This window comes from Enhydra lutris, unplaced genomic scaffold (genome assembly GCF_002288905.1).
Source record: "Enhydra lutris kenyoni isolate GAN:26980312 unplaced genomic scaffold, ASM228890v2 scaffoldscaffold20, whole genome shotgun sequence".
Lineage (NCBI taxonomy): Eukaryota > Metazoa > Chordata > Mammalia > Carnivora > Mustelidae > Enhydra > Enhydra lutris.
In genome coordinates, this window is record NW_019154104.1 from 15719159 (window position 1) to 15735115 (window position 15957).

Sequence of the window (15957 nt, forward strand, 5' to 3'; positions counted from 1 at the left end):
CAGAAGACTGAAGGGAGAAAGAAAGAGGAAAAGAAATTTTATGGAGAAGTAATTTGATTCAGCTTCATCCTGAGGACACACTACCTCACGTCAGGCATCAATCTCCCTTTACAGAAAGCCCAAGGGGCAAACCAAACCACCCAACCCAGTCAGAGAGAGCCTCTTTTGAAGCAGCCAGGTCAAGAATACTCTGCCCGATTCCCCGCTTCGGGCTTTAGCCACCCAGTTCTGTAGAGTCATCGCTCCCTACTGCTGAGACCCTTTCTCAATGATCACAGTTCGCATGGAGACGGCTTCAGGCTAGACAAAGTCCTTGCAGAGGCCTGGGGCCATCCTCTCTTCCCTTCTACCAGCTGCCACTTACCTAGGTAGCTCCGGGCACCAGCCACCTTCCTGCTTTTGGCAGCCCCGGTTTTATGGCAGCTTCCAGGCCTATCATGCTGAATAAACAAGCGTTAATTTCATTCCTCTGCAAGGGAACTTCCCATTCAAAGGTAGACTTTGTTGCTGTGTAAGCCTCAAAAATGGAGAGAGAAGGGGAGAAAGGGTTGTGTAGGGTTGAGGTGGAAGAAATAATGAAGAAGAGAGGAGATAAAGAAGGGGAAGGAGGGTAAAAGGGAAGGGTGACAGGGGAGGGGACCCACTGGGGGCTTCTCTCACTAAGGAGAGCTGCAAGGTCAGCCCCATGGTTAGCCCCATTGGTAGAAATGCCTGCTCTGAAGGCATAAGTCCCCTTCGCCTTCTATCGAAGCTTCCTCCTTCCCCACCCATCCGTTCACTTTGAGCAACACTGAATCTCGCCTCTCAACAGCTAATTCTGGGTTATGGGAATTGCTGCGACAGGGCTAAGAGGCTACGCCCCCGCCTAAGGGAATTCCTGGAGGAGACTTCTCTAGACTTCTCACCTCTGCCCACCACAAAATCTTAACCTGTGTGTGGGTCGAGGGGTGGAGAGGAGGGGTGTTCAGGCACCAGGTTTCTCTAAATTTCTCAATTTCTCTAAAGGAGATAATAAACCAGAATTCTAACTTTGGGGAAGTAAATCTTAGAGTTAGTCCCATTCATTTAGGCTCCCAGTAATCCTTCCACTTTTTCCCTCCACAACACAGACTGGGCTCCTTTTCTAGCCCTGGCGCTGGGATGTTTGATACGAGCCTGATGGTTCAGGGGCTAGGGCAGGAAACAGACAAGCAAAACAAAATTGAGAAAGGTCCAGTTTCATGGCTGAGGAATGAGAGAGTGTGTGTTAACCCCGGATAAATTGTAATAGGACAATGTTTGTCCTCCTAGTCCAGGGCATCCCCTCCAAGTTTTTCTGGACCAGCCCATGAAAACTAAGAGTTCCTCACCTTTGTTTAGGAACCAAAAGTGGGCAAGAGCATGGGTGGTTCAGTGGTAGAATTCTCGCCTGCCAAAAGTGGGCAAGAGGATATGGAAGATCCTGATTGCTTTTCTAAATCCTGAATGTACTGCAGATGGGCAGTTTCCTTACCTGCTTATTCCTCAAGTTCACTCACTCAAAGTCTTGAAGGGCAGAATGCACAGAGTTGGCAGATAAACCAAAAATGGCCTCTGCACTCTCTATATTTCCCACGTTCTTTTTCCCTTTCAAAGTACCTGATCCCAGCACGTCCAAGATCTCCCCTGTTAAGGAATGGCAATATATAATACAAAACCTAATGGACTGGGTTTAAAATATCCTACCTAGTATTTGTGACCATGGCAACTTATTTCATCTTTCTGGGCCTTGGCTTAATTATCTTAAAAATCCTAATGCTACCACGCACTTTATAAGCTTATTCTATGCATTAAACATATATAAAGTTGCAGGTACCATGCTAATATTTTGACATAATCATTTTATTTAAGCCTCACGACAACCCCCAAAAGACTTGTTTATGTGGTTTGGAAAATAGAGGCTCAGGGAGGTTAAAACGCACCCAAGATTGCACGGTAATCTGTGATAGAACTGGGCTTCATACCCAGCTCTGTCTGACTCCAAAGCTCCTACACCTTAACCTAAGCACCAAACTATACCTGGTACATAGTAGGTACTCAATAAATGTGGATTCCCTTTTTACACCCCCTGATGTGTGAATTTCAGTGGCTTTCACAACCTTGCACCCTCCAAACTCCCTCCAAAACTGCCTTTCAGTGCTTCTCCCCCTTCTTGGAGAGGATCAGGAATCTAGATATTCAGACCACTTCTTTAAGCCTTCTTTTTAAACAGATGTGTTGATAATGTAAAGTTCGGGTAATGAGATTTTCCAGGCCATAAGTTGCTAACTGTGAATTAATCGCCTAGCCTATTTGCAATAAATAAAGGGACTATTACATGTAAAAAAAAAAAATAGCAAGGAGCCCCTGAGCTTATGCAGAAAGGCTCTGTGTTGTTGCACACAACTGTTGTCATCTACACAGAATGACCATACCAAAGGCACTAAGTTAGAACACCTCCTGACATGGCTTAGGACCAAGAGTTCCAGCCCTGGACTCAAAATCCTAAGTCAGAAGACCCACCACAACTGCCTGTTTGACCCTGGACAACTTACATAATGAAGAACCCCGATTCTTCCTTTGTAAATTATCATAACCAGACTAGATGACTCTTAAGGCTATGACCAGCTCTAGCATCCCATAATTCTCTATTAGCTGATACTTGGCAAAAACCTGGTTCCTTGTTGAGTGATACCCTGAGAAGTTCATATGGCCAAAAATAAATTTGGCCTCGCTTTGAAACATGTGCTTTAACCCACCCAGTCTAGAACTATTTTAAGAAATACAATCCGGCAGCAAATGTACACTGCCTACTGTGGACCCAAGGTATTTTTTTTCAGGTTAAGAAACTAGCAAAAGCATAAATATACCAGTGAATCCCACTGGCCACATGAACCCATAGTCCATATGATGTCACAGTGTCTGATAATGACTTAGGCCATTGCTTTAATAAGGCATGCCTGCTGCTTAAGAGGCTTCCCAGCTTCACACAGCTCCCTGGCACTGGAAACCATGCCTCTACTGAGGAAGTGCATGGCCCCTCTCCCCTTCCTCCAGCCACTTCAGTGACCACTAGATTATGAAGGAACTCACAACCCCAACAGGGGAGAAGTAGTTGAAGCAGGCAGTGATATCTATCCTGAGAATGACTGACAACACTTCAGTGGAAAAAGACAGTCCTCTGGAAATAACTGAAGGTCTGTTGGAGAAGAGAGTTTGGGTTCGATCAGTTCTATATAACCTGGGTGTCCGAGGCATACTGAGTACTGAATAAATGTCACCTGAATGGATAAATCGTTCCCAAAGCCTGAACCAATATTAAAAGAAAGATAATAAAAGAATTGATGGGGTACCTGGGTGGCTCAGTCATCACGCATCTTCCTTTGGCTCAGGTCATAATCCCAGTGTCCTGGGATCAAGCCCCACATTGGGCTCCCTGCTCGATGGGGAGCCTGTTTCTCCCTCTCCCACTTACCCTACTTATGCTCCCTCTCTCACTGTCTCTGTTTCTGTCAAATAAATAAAGTCTTTAAAAAAAAAAAAAAGATTATTAGAAGAATTGAGACTTCAATTAATGGCAAAAGGAAATCTTTTTAAAAGATATTTATTTATTTAAGCAAGAGAAAGAAAGAGAGAGAGATTGAGAGAATGAGTGGGGGTGGGGGCAGAGGGAGAAGCAGACTCCCTGCAGAGCAGGGAGCCCAACATGGGACACTATCCCAGGACCCTGGATTCATGACCTGAGCTGAAGGCAAACATTTAACGAAATGAGCCACCCAGGTCCCCCAAAAGCAGATTCTTGGAATATTCAGGGCTACCCAAAAATGAATGGGAGGCAAGCTCCTTTGTCACTAGAAGTCATAGAGTATTACTGATCAGAAAAGAGTGGGTTTGGGTGTGGAGGGCCCAGAAGAACTAGACAACATTGGACAGGTTTTTTAATCTATCCTTGACCCTACCATTCCTCAGATGCAAACTGAGCATAATTTTCTTCCCACATCTGTACTCCACATAGACCTGACTTTGTAGCCCTTCACAGAAGGAGGCCCCACTTTGCAGCGACTGGAGAAGTTGGGTTGTTTGTGGAAGAAGTTTCGTTTCAGACTGAAAAATGGAGCAAGAGGACAAGAGACACCCAGTGGGAGATGCAGTCCTTGTGAGCAGCAGCCGGCCGCCAAGTGTGGTGACATTAAGCACCAGCCACTAACTTCACATCCAGAAAGGAAGACTTCAAGGGTGGGAATAATTCAACTGAGCAAACATCAGAGCAGTTATCTTCCTTTTACGATGTCACTGATGGAGATACAGAACATGCTACCCTCAGCTGGTGTGAGCATGTGGCCGTGGGCAACTGTAGGAAAATAACATTCAAACACCAGTGGGCCACAGCAGGCAACTCCAGACAAGGGGCCTGCAGAGAAGATTGAAATCTGAAAGGCTCCGGGCTTTCTTTCCCTGGAGAAACAAAGAAGGAGAGCGTGCTAATCCCACAGATTTCATAAGGTTTCTGATTCACTGGCCTCTCAACAGACTCTGTTGATGTTTATCGACATTTTGATGAGAATGCCTTGTTGTAAAGGTTAAACATGCTAAGAAGCATGAAATGATCTTCTCCAAGGAAGATTGCATCTCTTTGCCAGGGAAATGGCGGTCCAATAGCCCACAGAAGGGGACCTTCCAAGAGCTGTTAGATCCAGGGTTTCCAGCTTCAAGTCCCAGAAGCACTTGTCCCTACAACATCCTCTCTGTGGGGCTGCGTTTATTTGTTGTTCATGGGGCAAGATGGGATGCGTGATGAAAGGAAGAAAAGAGAAATGTATTCACGTCTTTCTCTTCACATTCCTTCTCTCTAAATCAGTTGCCAGCATTTCAAATACAATTTATCAATAAGACTAAATTACTGGAGATTGACCAAATGCTTCTCCTACAGGGCCATGATTCTACTGCTTAGTAGGCCACAGGGAAATGAACACACACACCTGCACAAAATATATACAGATACTGCCTGCATATATTTCTTTGAAAAATTCAAGCAAGGGAACTGAAGTGAGGGGTTAAGAACATTATAGTCTACCCTTTGAGCACCTCAATTCCTACCTGGAGGCCCCAGTTTCCTCAACCAAAAACTGGGGGGGGGGGCAGGTTGTGCTAGATGACATCTGAGCCTATAGATCTATAACTCCTCCCACTCTGCCTGGTTTTCTTTGGGTCAATCCAGTTTCGGGTTTTGAGTTTTTGCTTTCTCTTTGTGATTGCTACATGGCTACTGTCTCCCGCCCTTCATAATCTGAAACTGGATTAAAACAGATCCCGTGATAAAACAGAGAAAAGTCTGGGAAACTGGAAGGAAATTATACACATATGCTCTATGCACAGACACATACGCAATCCTTGGGAATAGGTGTAAAGTCCTAATGAGAAACCCAAATACAGGAAAATTTAAAAATCTGGTTTTCCTATCTCTAAAGAAAGGATCTTTTGGCTTAATCTCAAATATGTCCAATTTTACAACAGACAAAGAAACTGCAATTACTTTTCCCATCAAATCTATGCCAGAGAGCTTGGTCAAGATCATCACAGTTATGAACAACAGAGCATCTTAACGTAATTCTTCAGAATCTAGGATTACACCAGGGTCATGCCTTGATTCCAAGTACAAACCACCTGAAGTATGGAGAAGTGTGTGCTTTGGTTATTTTCCCTTCTGGCACAGCCCTCCTTCCCACTTTCAAGTTCCAACCTGTATCTTATGCCTAAATGCAAAAATCTTATCTAGGTTATTTCTACAAAACAAGAAAAAAATGGGATAAAAACACCAGCCAGATAATTTTTTCATCCTTGAATTGCTGAACTCTAGATTCAAAAACGGGCATGTTGGCTTATCTGCATAAGCGTGAGCGCATGGCTCACTTTGACTCTGCAAGAGAGGTTCCCAACAAGCCAAGTAAGCAGCCACCATGGATATCCCTGGTGGTAAACATGGAAACCGAGGCACAGACAGAGGGTTGGTCACATATGTTCAGGGCGGGGCCAGCCCATGTAGGTGACTCCTAGCAACGTCCTCCTCACTCCTTCCAAGAACCTCTGGGTGATCTGAGAAGGCTGAGTAGAACAGAGAAGACACAGGAACTTCTCTGGCCAAACCCTCATTCTAATCCAGTCCTGGCCACTCTTCAGTCGTTGTACAATTAAGTCCCACTGACACTGCCCCTTAAATATCCATTGGGTGGGTCCCCAAAACTCAACCTCCATTCTCTCTACCTCACTGGGGGCTCTTAGTTCTCATTCCTGAATTAATGCAAATGCAAACAGAACTAATGTACAGTGGTCCATGGGCTCCTGTCTCCCACATGCCATCCTGTCATCCCACTGCTAAAAATGGCATGCCTCCTGTGAGATAAGGTCCAAGCTTACGAGGTGCAAACGAGGTGCCTCACAACTGGCCCAGACACCCCTCCAGCCACACCTTCTAAAATGATCCTTCTCCCACACTTTAGATTCCATCCACATGGGAAAATTCCTATTTACCAAAGTCACCTGTGCATACCGGTTCCCTCTGCCTAGAATGCATTTACCTGTCTGGTCTGCCTGGTCTACTGGGCAGAGTCCTGCTACTCTACCAAGCCTCAATTTGAGTGTCACCCAATCTGCGATGCTGTCCATGATCTTCCGCCCCACACTTATGTGTCACCTTCCTCAGGGATCAGAATTTATTGGTGTGTGTGTGAGGAGGGACACAATCAGTGCTCTGTATCCTCAGGGCTCAACGCAGTCTCCAGCACACGGTGCTCAATAGGTGCTTTGGAATGAATGAATCCAGCCCTTCGTTTCTTCATCCAGAAAATGAGGATCATAATATGCAGCCTGCAGAGTGGATGCGAGGGTTAAATGGCCCAGGACTTAACAGAGAGCAGGCACAGAATTTCCCTCAATCAATAGATCTCTTAACTTCCCTTTCCTCGTAACCCAGATGGGAGCAAGCAAGAATTCACCTACCTACGAAAAGACACACAGAGCCAGAGATGCTTGAAAAGGCTGTGATAATCCGTGTGCCTTTTAAGGCCCTTGTTTCTCATAATTCAGCAGCATCTCGATTGATTGCAGCCACAAGGGGCAGGTGTCTGCCGGTAGTGAAGAAGCTTTTAGCACAGGCAGTAATGAAAGTAATGAAGGTACAGAGGGGCCATATAAATGGCCACCATGTCCCTGCATTTGGCAGAATGACAGCCCACAGCAGGCACGCAATGGCTCTAAGCAGCCCCAAAGTTCTGACCCTCACGTTCTCAGGCTAAGCATAGGCCTAACTGTAGATTTTTCAAAGATGTCCAAAGTCCCCAGCCTGTCCTTCTGAGGTCCTTGAGCTTCAAGACCCCAGAGCAGCTAGAATCTCCTTCCCTGATTCGCTTTAAAGTTACAGGAGCAGCTGTGATCAGCAGTGTCTCGGATCTAACCTGGTGGAGTAACAGTTAGGAAGGGTTCACGGACTCTGGGCCAATTTCCGGGGATCATATAATCTTGAGCCTGTGGGAAGAGAAACGCAGAAAACAAGAAGAGGAAAAAGAGGAGGCTAAGTCTTCTTGCCGCTATGGTAGTCACCAGACATACAACTCTATAAGACAAGCACCAACAAATAAGAAAAAGTGAGGACATGTTGGTTGATGTTGATCAATGCTCTACTTCTTAAGAAGCCCCTTTCTCTGATACATGTCATTCCCCATCAAAAAGGGTAAAATAACTGGACGGAAAAGGTGACAGCCTTCTAATGCTCTTAAGAAATCCAAGGTTCGGGCGCCTGGGTGGCTCAGTGGGTTAAGCCACTGCCTTCGGCTCAGGTCATGATCTCAGGGTCCTGGGATCGAGTCCCGCATTGGGCTCTCTGCTCAGCAGGGAGCCTGCTTCCCTCTCTCTCTCTCTCTCTGTCTACTTGTGATCTCTCTCTGTCAAATAAACAAATAAAATCTTAAAAAAAAAAAAAAGAAATCCAAGGTTCAATTCATGAATCCGTCAATTAAAACTTATGTATCACAGGCCTGAAGTATTAGCGGTACACTAAGGCATTAATTTTCATAGAGGAAGGAATCAGAGTACTTCATTGCAGTGCTGATATAACTAAACCCAGCCTCCTAACTCAGAGAGTTCCACAGCCTGTAAAGAACAAGAACTTGCGTTCCTATCCTGCCCTTCACTCACCTTTACCCCTCTCCTCAGGATAAGGAAAGACACTGCCAAGCTGATGACATTTGAGAATCACAGAGTTTTAGAATTGGAAGGGCCCTGAGAGAGCAGGAAACTTAACTGCCTCATTTTATTTTTGCAGAACAGAGAGGCCAGAGAATCCAAGTAAGAATCTCAAGGTCACATACCTAAATAAAGGGCCTGGGTGTCCCTGGGGAATGGAGGGTAAACCCTCCATTGTACTGGAACCTACAAAAGTGACCAGCATTATTGTATTTGACCTTGGAAGCTAGGGTTCCTTCTATTCCTAAACCAGTGAGTTGATCTGAGCAGACCCCAGTGGATCCAGAACCAGTTACAAAGTGATATATTGTGCTAAACATATTTTGATTTCTAATTATTATCTCTTTCCCTTATGATTATTCCCTAAATTACTGCCCTTCGCAAACTGCATTAGAATCTGCAGACTACTTCTCCATCCCCTCCACGAGCCTTTGAGTTCATGAAGAATAGAAACAATGTCTTCTACTAATTTGCACCCTCACAACTTAGCTCACCACAGTGGGTACAGAGAAGAGATAGATGCCTACTTGTGGAATCGCCATGATAATGCCGAAGTTATTTCCAAAGAAGTATCATAGCTTTGTTTCCTACAATTTAGGGAAAGAGAAGCCACTGAAACTAAAGCTAGTATAGGCAGGAATGTGTTAAATAGGAAACATTTTAATAATCTAACTTCAATACTCTTTTTAAAAGCACAAAATGACTTTGAGCTTTCCATAATCATATGACATGCTACCTAGTTGTCCAAAAAAGAGATCAGTGTGGACTGACGTGGACTGACCTACGATGATGGTAGTGGAGAGGGAGAGAGTTGAATAGATGAGAATAGGATTAACTAAGCAATCAACAGGTATTTGTTGAGAGATTTAATCTCAAAGACAATTGCGATACCATTTACAGAGATGGGGAAAACTTAAAAAAAAAAAAAAAGTCTAACATTGGGAGGAGGGACTCAAAATTTCTGTTTTTCAATGTTAAGATTAATATACCTATCAGAAGTCTAAATGGATATCTCAAGTAGACAACTAGATACAGAAATCTGGGATTCTAGAGCATTCCAGGCTAGAAATCCGAGATTTGGGAGTCACTGACATATAGATGACCTTTGACACCATAGCAATGGATGAAGATACCAAGGGGAGTGTGAAGACTAACAGGAGACCCAGGACAGAGGACTGAGACCTCCTGACATTTAATGACCACATTGTATGTCTACTGCACAGTCCCTCAAACGGGGGTGGGGGGCACAGAGATACTTCATGCATTATTTTTCCTTCAATGACCTTACAATCTAACCTCTTTCAGATATATAGGAAGGAAAGGCTCCTCAATATAATGAAAAGTACAATAGATTAAGAGTCAGGAATCGTGAATTTTAACCATTCTACAGCTACTCCAAGTTAAAGTGAGGTTTCCAATTCCTCACCTACTGAAACAAGAACTAGGTGCAGGAAACTTCAATAGTACTTGCCAACTCTCCTGTTTCTGATGTCACAATTTCCATATGGCGTCCAAATGACATACTCCCATCCATCTAACAGTGGGATCTCAGCCTTCCCAGGCACAAGGTGTTGCCACTACCCCAGGAGCACACAGCAGCACTCAGAGGGTTGGCTGAAAGGGAAGTTCCTGAGCTGGAAGGGGGAGCAGCTGCTGTCTGTACTCTTTTCCTTTGGAACAAGAGTCACTTGAGAAAACTCAAAATATCAGCATTCTTGGTTTTCAGCTGGTGTTTATATCATATGAATGGAATCCCGGGAACCAGTGAGAAGAGCAGATTTACCCTCTCATCACATTCTCTTGGTTGTGCAAATTAATATTCTCAAAGGGATCCAATTTCCATGATCCCAGGAAGTATTTTCTTGTATCAGACAGAAGCAGTTCCACATGGCTGGATATCTGTAACAGGATATGGCCTTATGGGTCAGGAATGCTGAGCTTAGCCATGGAAGAGCACTAAGAAAATGGTTCAGTAACATTGTATGTATATGTTTACACACACACACACACACACACACACGTGTGCACACACACACATACACACACACACACGTGTATGTGCCTCTAGGTGATCCTTCCTATCTGTGTAGGTCATCACCCACCTGGACAGAGCTGGTTAATGGAAGGAAAGACAGACAAACCAAATTGGCCCAATCAGTTTCTGGTTTTGGAATAAGTCAATTCTAGATAGAAAAATTTAGAACCTGGAGGTTAGGAGAGATGAATCACATCAGTTGCAGTGCCTTGGGGTCCCTGGAGCTGTTCTGCTTCCCTTTTAAAGAGGTAGTTAGTGAGGTCTTCATTTATCAGTACCTCTCCATGGAATCATGCAGTAATTCCCCTTCCCTGACTATGTTAGCCATAGTCAGCTCTGTAGCTTGCAACCAAAAGAACACAACCTAGAAAGTATTAGTATTCTCATTTTACAGGTAAGGAAACTGAGGCTTAGAAGAATTAAGAGGGGGTGCCTGGGTGGCTCAGTGGGTTAAAGCCTCTGCCTTCGGCTCAGGTCATGATCCTAGGATCCTGGGATCGAGCCCCACATCGGGCTCTCTGCTCAGCAGGGAGCCTGCTTCCCTTCCTCTCTCTCTGCCTGCCTCTCTGCCTACTTGTGATCTCTGTCAAATAAAATAAATAAATAAATAAATAAATAAATAAAAGAAGAAGAAGAATTAAGAGAGAAATTGGTTGTGGGTCACCTAGCTAGTAAGTCACAGAAACCAAGTCTATGTGACTCTAACATTCATGCCATTAAGCACCAGGCCACCCCAGTTACATGTAGGTTACTTTTCTTGTCATAGGAATAGACTTGTGCTGAATCCTCCTTTCTTGCTTGCCAAATCAATGATGGCATACATTCAGAAAAAGCCATCCAGGGGAGAGGACAGACTCTGCAGTGGCCTCACCAAATTGAAGCTTGATGGTCCACAAACTAATCACATTCATAGTCTTGGCCATCGATGCTTGGCTCCCACCAACTGAACTAAACAGTTTGGCCACATGGACAAAGAGAAGATGCCATGGTTGCTCCATATCAACTGATCGTATCTTCTTAAGAAAGACAAGCTAGAATGTTTCCTTGAAACAATAGGGCTTCACAAGAGGGCACGTGGTCTTCCAGCAGACAAGCATTTTAACCAAAGTGACTAGCACTAAGCAGCTAAAACAGGCCTTTGCTTTTTGGGTCATGGAGACAAACATCTCCCACATCACTATGAATAACAAGCCAAAATAGCTAAAGCTGAAAAATTGGGCTGGGAAGATAGATCTACATCTTAGAATAGTATCAGATCATCCCAAAACAATCTAAGTATAATATCCAGCCAATTGTTAAACATCAAGATTCAGAGTTGCTATCTTCACAGGCAGCAGAAACACTCTCATGAGGTTACAGGCAAGAGTCGTCCATTTTTACTATAAGAGAAAGATACACCTGCAAGTTAACCTTGACATCACATATTCATATATTTCCTAGGACCCTTGCCCTATTCCCTTGTCTCTAGAGGACAGCTTTGATCTGGGTGTTGCCCCACAAACTGACATACTTGCTCAGTTTGCTTCAGTTCTTGAGCTACTTTGATCTAGTGTCTGATCTGGGCCATCCCCAATTCTGCTTTTTCTCTGAACGCCAGTTTTAACATCCCACCTTAAGATTTCTCTGTTTTATATAAACAAATGCCTCTCTAACCCAACCATTCCTATTGTGGGACCAGTGATACCAAAGGATTGATCCCACAACGAACTCCAAGTCAAGGACACTGTTTGGGCTGGTTGGGACACATTGCCTTAGAAATTGTCTTAATCTCGGGACGCCTGGGTGGCTGAGTTGGTTGGATGACTGCCTTTGGCTCAGGTCATGATCCCAGAGTCCTGGGAGCGAGTCCCGCATTGGGCTCCCAGCTCCATGGGGAGTCTGCTTCTCCCTCTGACCTTCTCGCTCATGCTCTCTCTTACTGTCTCTCTCTCAAATAAATAAATAAAATCTTTAAAAAAAAAAAAGAAATTGTCTTAATCTCTTTTTTTTAAGATTTTATTTATTTATTTGACAGACAGAGATCACAAGTATGTAGAGAGGCAGACAGAGAGGCAGGAAGAGGGGGGGGGAAGCAGGCTCCTCGCTGAGCAGAGACCCCAATGCGGGGCTTGATCCCAGGACCCTGAGATCATGACCTGAGCCGAAGGCAGAGGCTTAATTAACCCACTGAGCCACCCAGGCACCCCGAAATTATCTTAATCTTACCACTTTTAGTACAAATGATCATTTCTAGGCTTAGGGTTAGTGTTTATAGAAAAAAATTAGAGAAAATGGTAAACTGAGTGCCCAGATTGATGTGGTCACAGTGGGTGGGGCAGCTTTCTTGTATCTCAAGGGGATCATGGTCCTTACATAAAGACTGTTAACAAATATTTTTCCTTCACCACTCTTCAGAAGTGCCTATAGGATCAGAGTTTTGTTAGAAATAGGAGGCAAAAAGATCTAAGAAACCTCAAATCTCCTTTTCCCTACCATCACTCCCTTACACAGGCATGGCTTCTCCGATCTGTTTGCCCTACTGTCCCCTATAAACAAAAAGCAAAACATCTACCACATTTTAGCACATTTCCCACATTTCCCTTTGTTTTCCTGGAAGGACTATACACCCCTTCATCAAAATCAGGAGCTATGTCAGTGGTTTTGCATTTCCAGAATCTGATACAGGGCCTGTAACATACAAGGGTGTCAATAAATGTCTGTGTCATGTATAAAAATGAATAAAAGAAGCTCAAAGCATCTCCACTGAGAAATCAGTTTCAATAAAGAAAAACAATGTCATTGGGAAACTCTATTTTCTCGGCTTGTGAGTGGAGTCCTATCATTTTTACACTCCACTGATTCATTCTGAACATGGTGTCAGGAACAATACAGGGCCAAAAAACAATTAGCAGAGGAACAAAACAATCAGTTGCACCGTCTGGGATTTGAGCGACTTCTAGACCAAATGTCTTAAATTTGTTATGCTCCTTCTCGGTTGGCCAGAATGGATGACTTAGCTGTAATGTCCCAGGAATAATTGTCCCTCATATATTCCCCATCACCTGCTTCTTAATGACTAGTCAGAAGTGACAACATAAAAGGTGCAGTGACTTTCACTGTTCTTGGCAAATCTTGGACCAACTCCCATGGATCTGCCCTTTAGAATAGGTGAGCTCAGAGACACTGTGTGCTGCTGGCTACAGTCACTGCCATCGGTCCTCGGCAGTCCCAAGGCCCTTGGGTTGAGAGGAGACCCAAGGGGAAGGAGGGAGAGGTCTGAAATGATCTTCGGTTCTTACACGACTTCATAGGTAGTGGGAGATCTGGAACAATGTGGCTTACACCAAAACTGTCTCACTCATCTCAGAGGTCAAATGCTCTTTCTATTGCCCCAAACCAGGACCAGGGTAGTCTACCCTATAACGATGTTTGGAAAAAGTCTAGGAGCTTGACAGACTGTCCAGCCCCATGTGGCCCACTTGTGGTTCAGATGGCTCCTTCCTCATCTTAGTTCCTACTCTGCTTGTGCTAGCTTCGAAAATTCAGTGACTCTGAATTTACATTCCATGAGCCCCAAGACAGCTCTCTCTTCTTCCTTCGCCCCAGTGTACTGTGTCCTGTTTTTGATCCAGCTGTAAAAAAGAAAGATCTACCGTTCTCTTGAAACACCCCTTAACTAATTATACAGTGGCCCTCACAAAAGCCAGACCTTGAAAACATCCTTGCCTGGTCATCCAGCCCCTGTTCCAAGTTTGTTCAGGAATCATCCTCATCCCCAGACTCCTGATATTGGACAATTCTGTCCACTGATGGTCTGTAGGGATGAGATCTTGCAGTTGCCTCCTTAAGAAAATCTTTTCTTCCCTCATTCTCCCTACCTTCCCAGTCTGGTCCACCAACAGTGCCCACGCTGCTACCTTGTATCAATTTTTTTAAATGATTTTATTTATTTATTTATTTGACACAGAGAGAGAGAGAGAGAGATCACAAGTAGGCAGAGCAGGAGGCAGAGAGAGAGGGGGAAGCAGGCTCCCCGCTAAGCAGAGAGCCCGATGCAGGGCTCGATCCCAGAACCCTGAGACTATAACCCGAGCTGAAGGCAGAGGCTTAACCCACTGAGCCACCCAGGTGCCCACCTTGTATCATTTTATTACTATTTCTCGTAGAGACCTCTCAACTCCTCCCATAAACAAATGATAAACTGCTTGAGAGCAGAACTATGTCTACTGCATATGGAGTATCTTTCAAGCCCTAGAGCTACACTTTTCCTAAACACTTGGTAACGCTGTAAATTATCCCTTCATATAAAATAGAGATTGACAACCTATGGACAGCCAGCTTGAAGTCTACAAACTTGGCATATAAAAGATTAAACGGGGGCGCCCGGGGTGGCTCAGTTGGTTAAGCGGCTGCCTTCAGCTCGGGTCATGATTCCAGGGTCCTGGGATCGAGCCCCGCATCAGGCTCCCTGCTCAGCAGAGAGCCTGCTTCTCTTTCTCCCCCTCTCCCTGATGCTCTGCTTACTTGTGCTCTCTCTCTAGCTCTCTGTCAAATAAACAAATAAAATATTAAAAAAAAAAAAAGAATAAACGAAGCTGGAATTGGACACAGCTTATGGACCAGAATCTCCTCGCCCTGATGCTGCTTCTTTTTACCTTGATCTCTGCCCTTTGCCCAAACTGTACTTCAGTGCAAACACAAGATGCCAACGTGGTGAATGACAAGGGGCTTCTCCCCGCATCCTGGACTGGTGCTCCCCTCCTCTTCAGCCAGCTCTCATGCCCTTCCCCCGCTTCATGCCACACTCCAGTCCTTGTTGGACTTCATTCCCTTCCCCACCTGTGACCCAGTTTCTAACCTCTGTCCCTTGGCACATTCCTTTCTTGTCTAAGACACATGCCTTCCTCCAAACTCTTTGCCAAGCTAACTCCTATTCCTATTTCAAGTCTCAGATTGCAAAATTTCTTCCTGGAAGCAGCTTTCTGTAAATGTCCACGGCATGCTGGGTCCCCCTGCAAAGGGCCCCCCAAACTTCCATTTTCCTTTTAATGATATTTATGACAATAACTACTACTGTAACAATCACGGACATTTATTAAGCCATCGTCTACTAACTCACTTAATCATCACCACTACCTTCTGACGTAGGTAAGTGATTACTCCTATTTTATAGAGGGGGAAATCAAGTCTCAAAGATATTGATTACCTTGATCAAGTTCACATCACTCCATAAAGGTCAGATTTCTCATTCAGCCTAGCTCCGGTGTTCATGTCCTTTACCAATACATCACGCTGCCTTCTTAAAGAGTTCACCACATTTGTGATTATTTGTTTCATGACTAAATATTCCAACAGACAGCAACTCCATGAGATCAGGCCTGGGCCCACCTTGTTCAATAGTGTATTTTTAAAGCCTCATCCAAGAGCTAGCATGCAGAAAGCTCCGAAACGCATGAGTTAAATGAATAAATGAAACAGCAGGTTCGTTAGCCCATGCAGAAACCCAAAAGAGAAGTATTCACCCACTCTGGATAGAAAATGTCTCATACTTAATCCAGAAAGTATCATGAGCTTGGTAATATTTACTCTAAAGTTTCCCTTTCCAGGATCCAACCCTAGTTCAACAAATTCACACATCCAGAGGCAGAAAGAGTATAATCTGGAAAGCAGTGAATGGGAGGAAATGCTTCTGGTCTATATCGGGACAC

General features: G+C 44.4%; 1 protein-coding gene across 2 annotated transcripts in view; it reads right to left on the minus strand.

Annotated features, from left to right (window-relative positions):
• Window positions 1-15957, minus strand: part of LOC111148522 (neurexin-3-beta) — a 1534880-nt gene that overhangs the window by 1067585 nt on the left and 451338 nt on the right. The window lies entirely within an intron of this gene.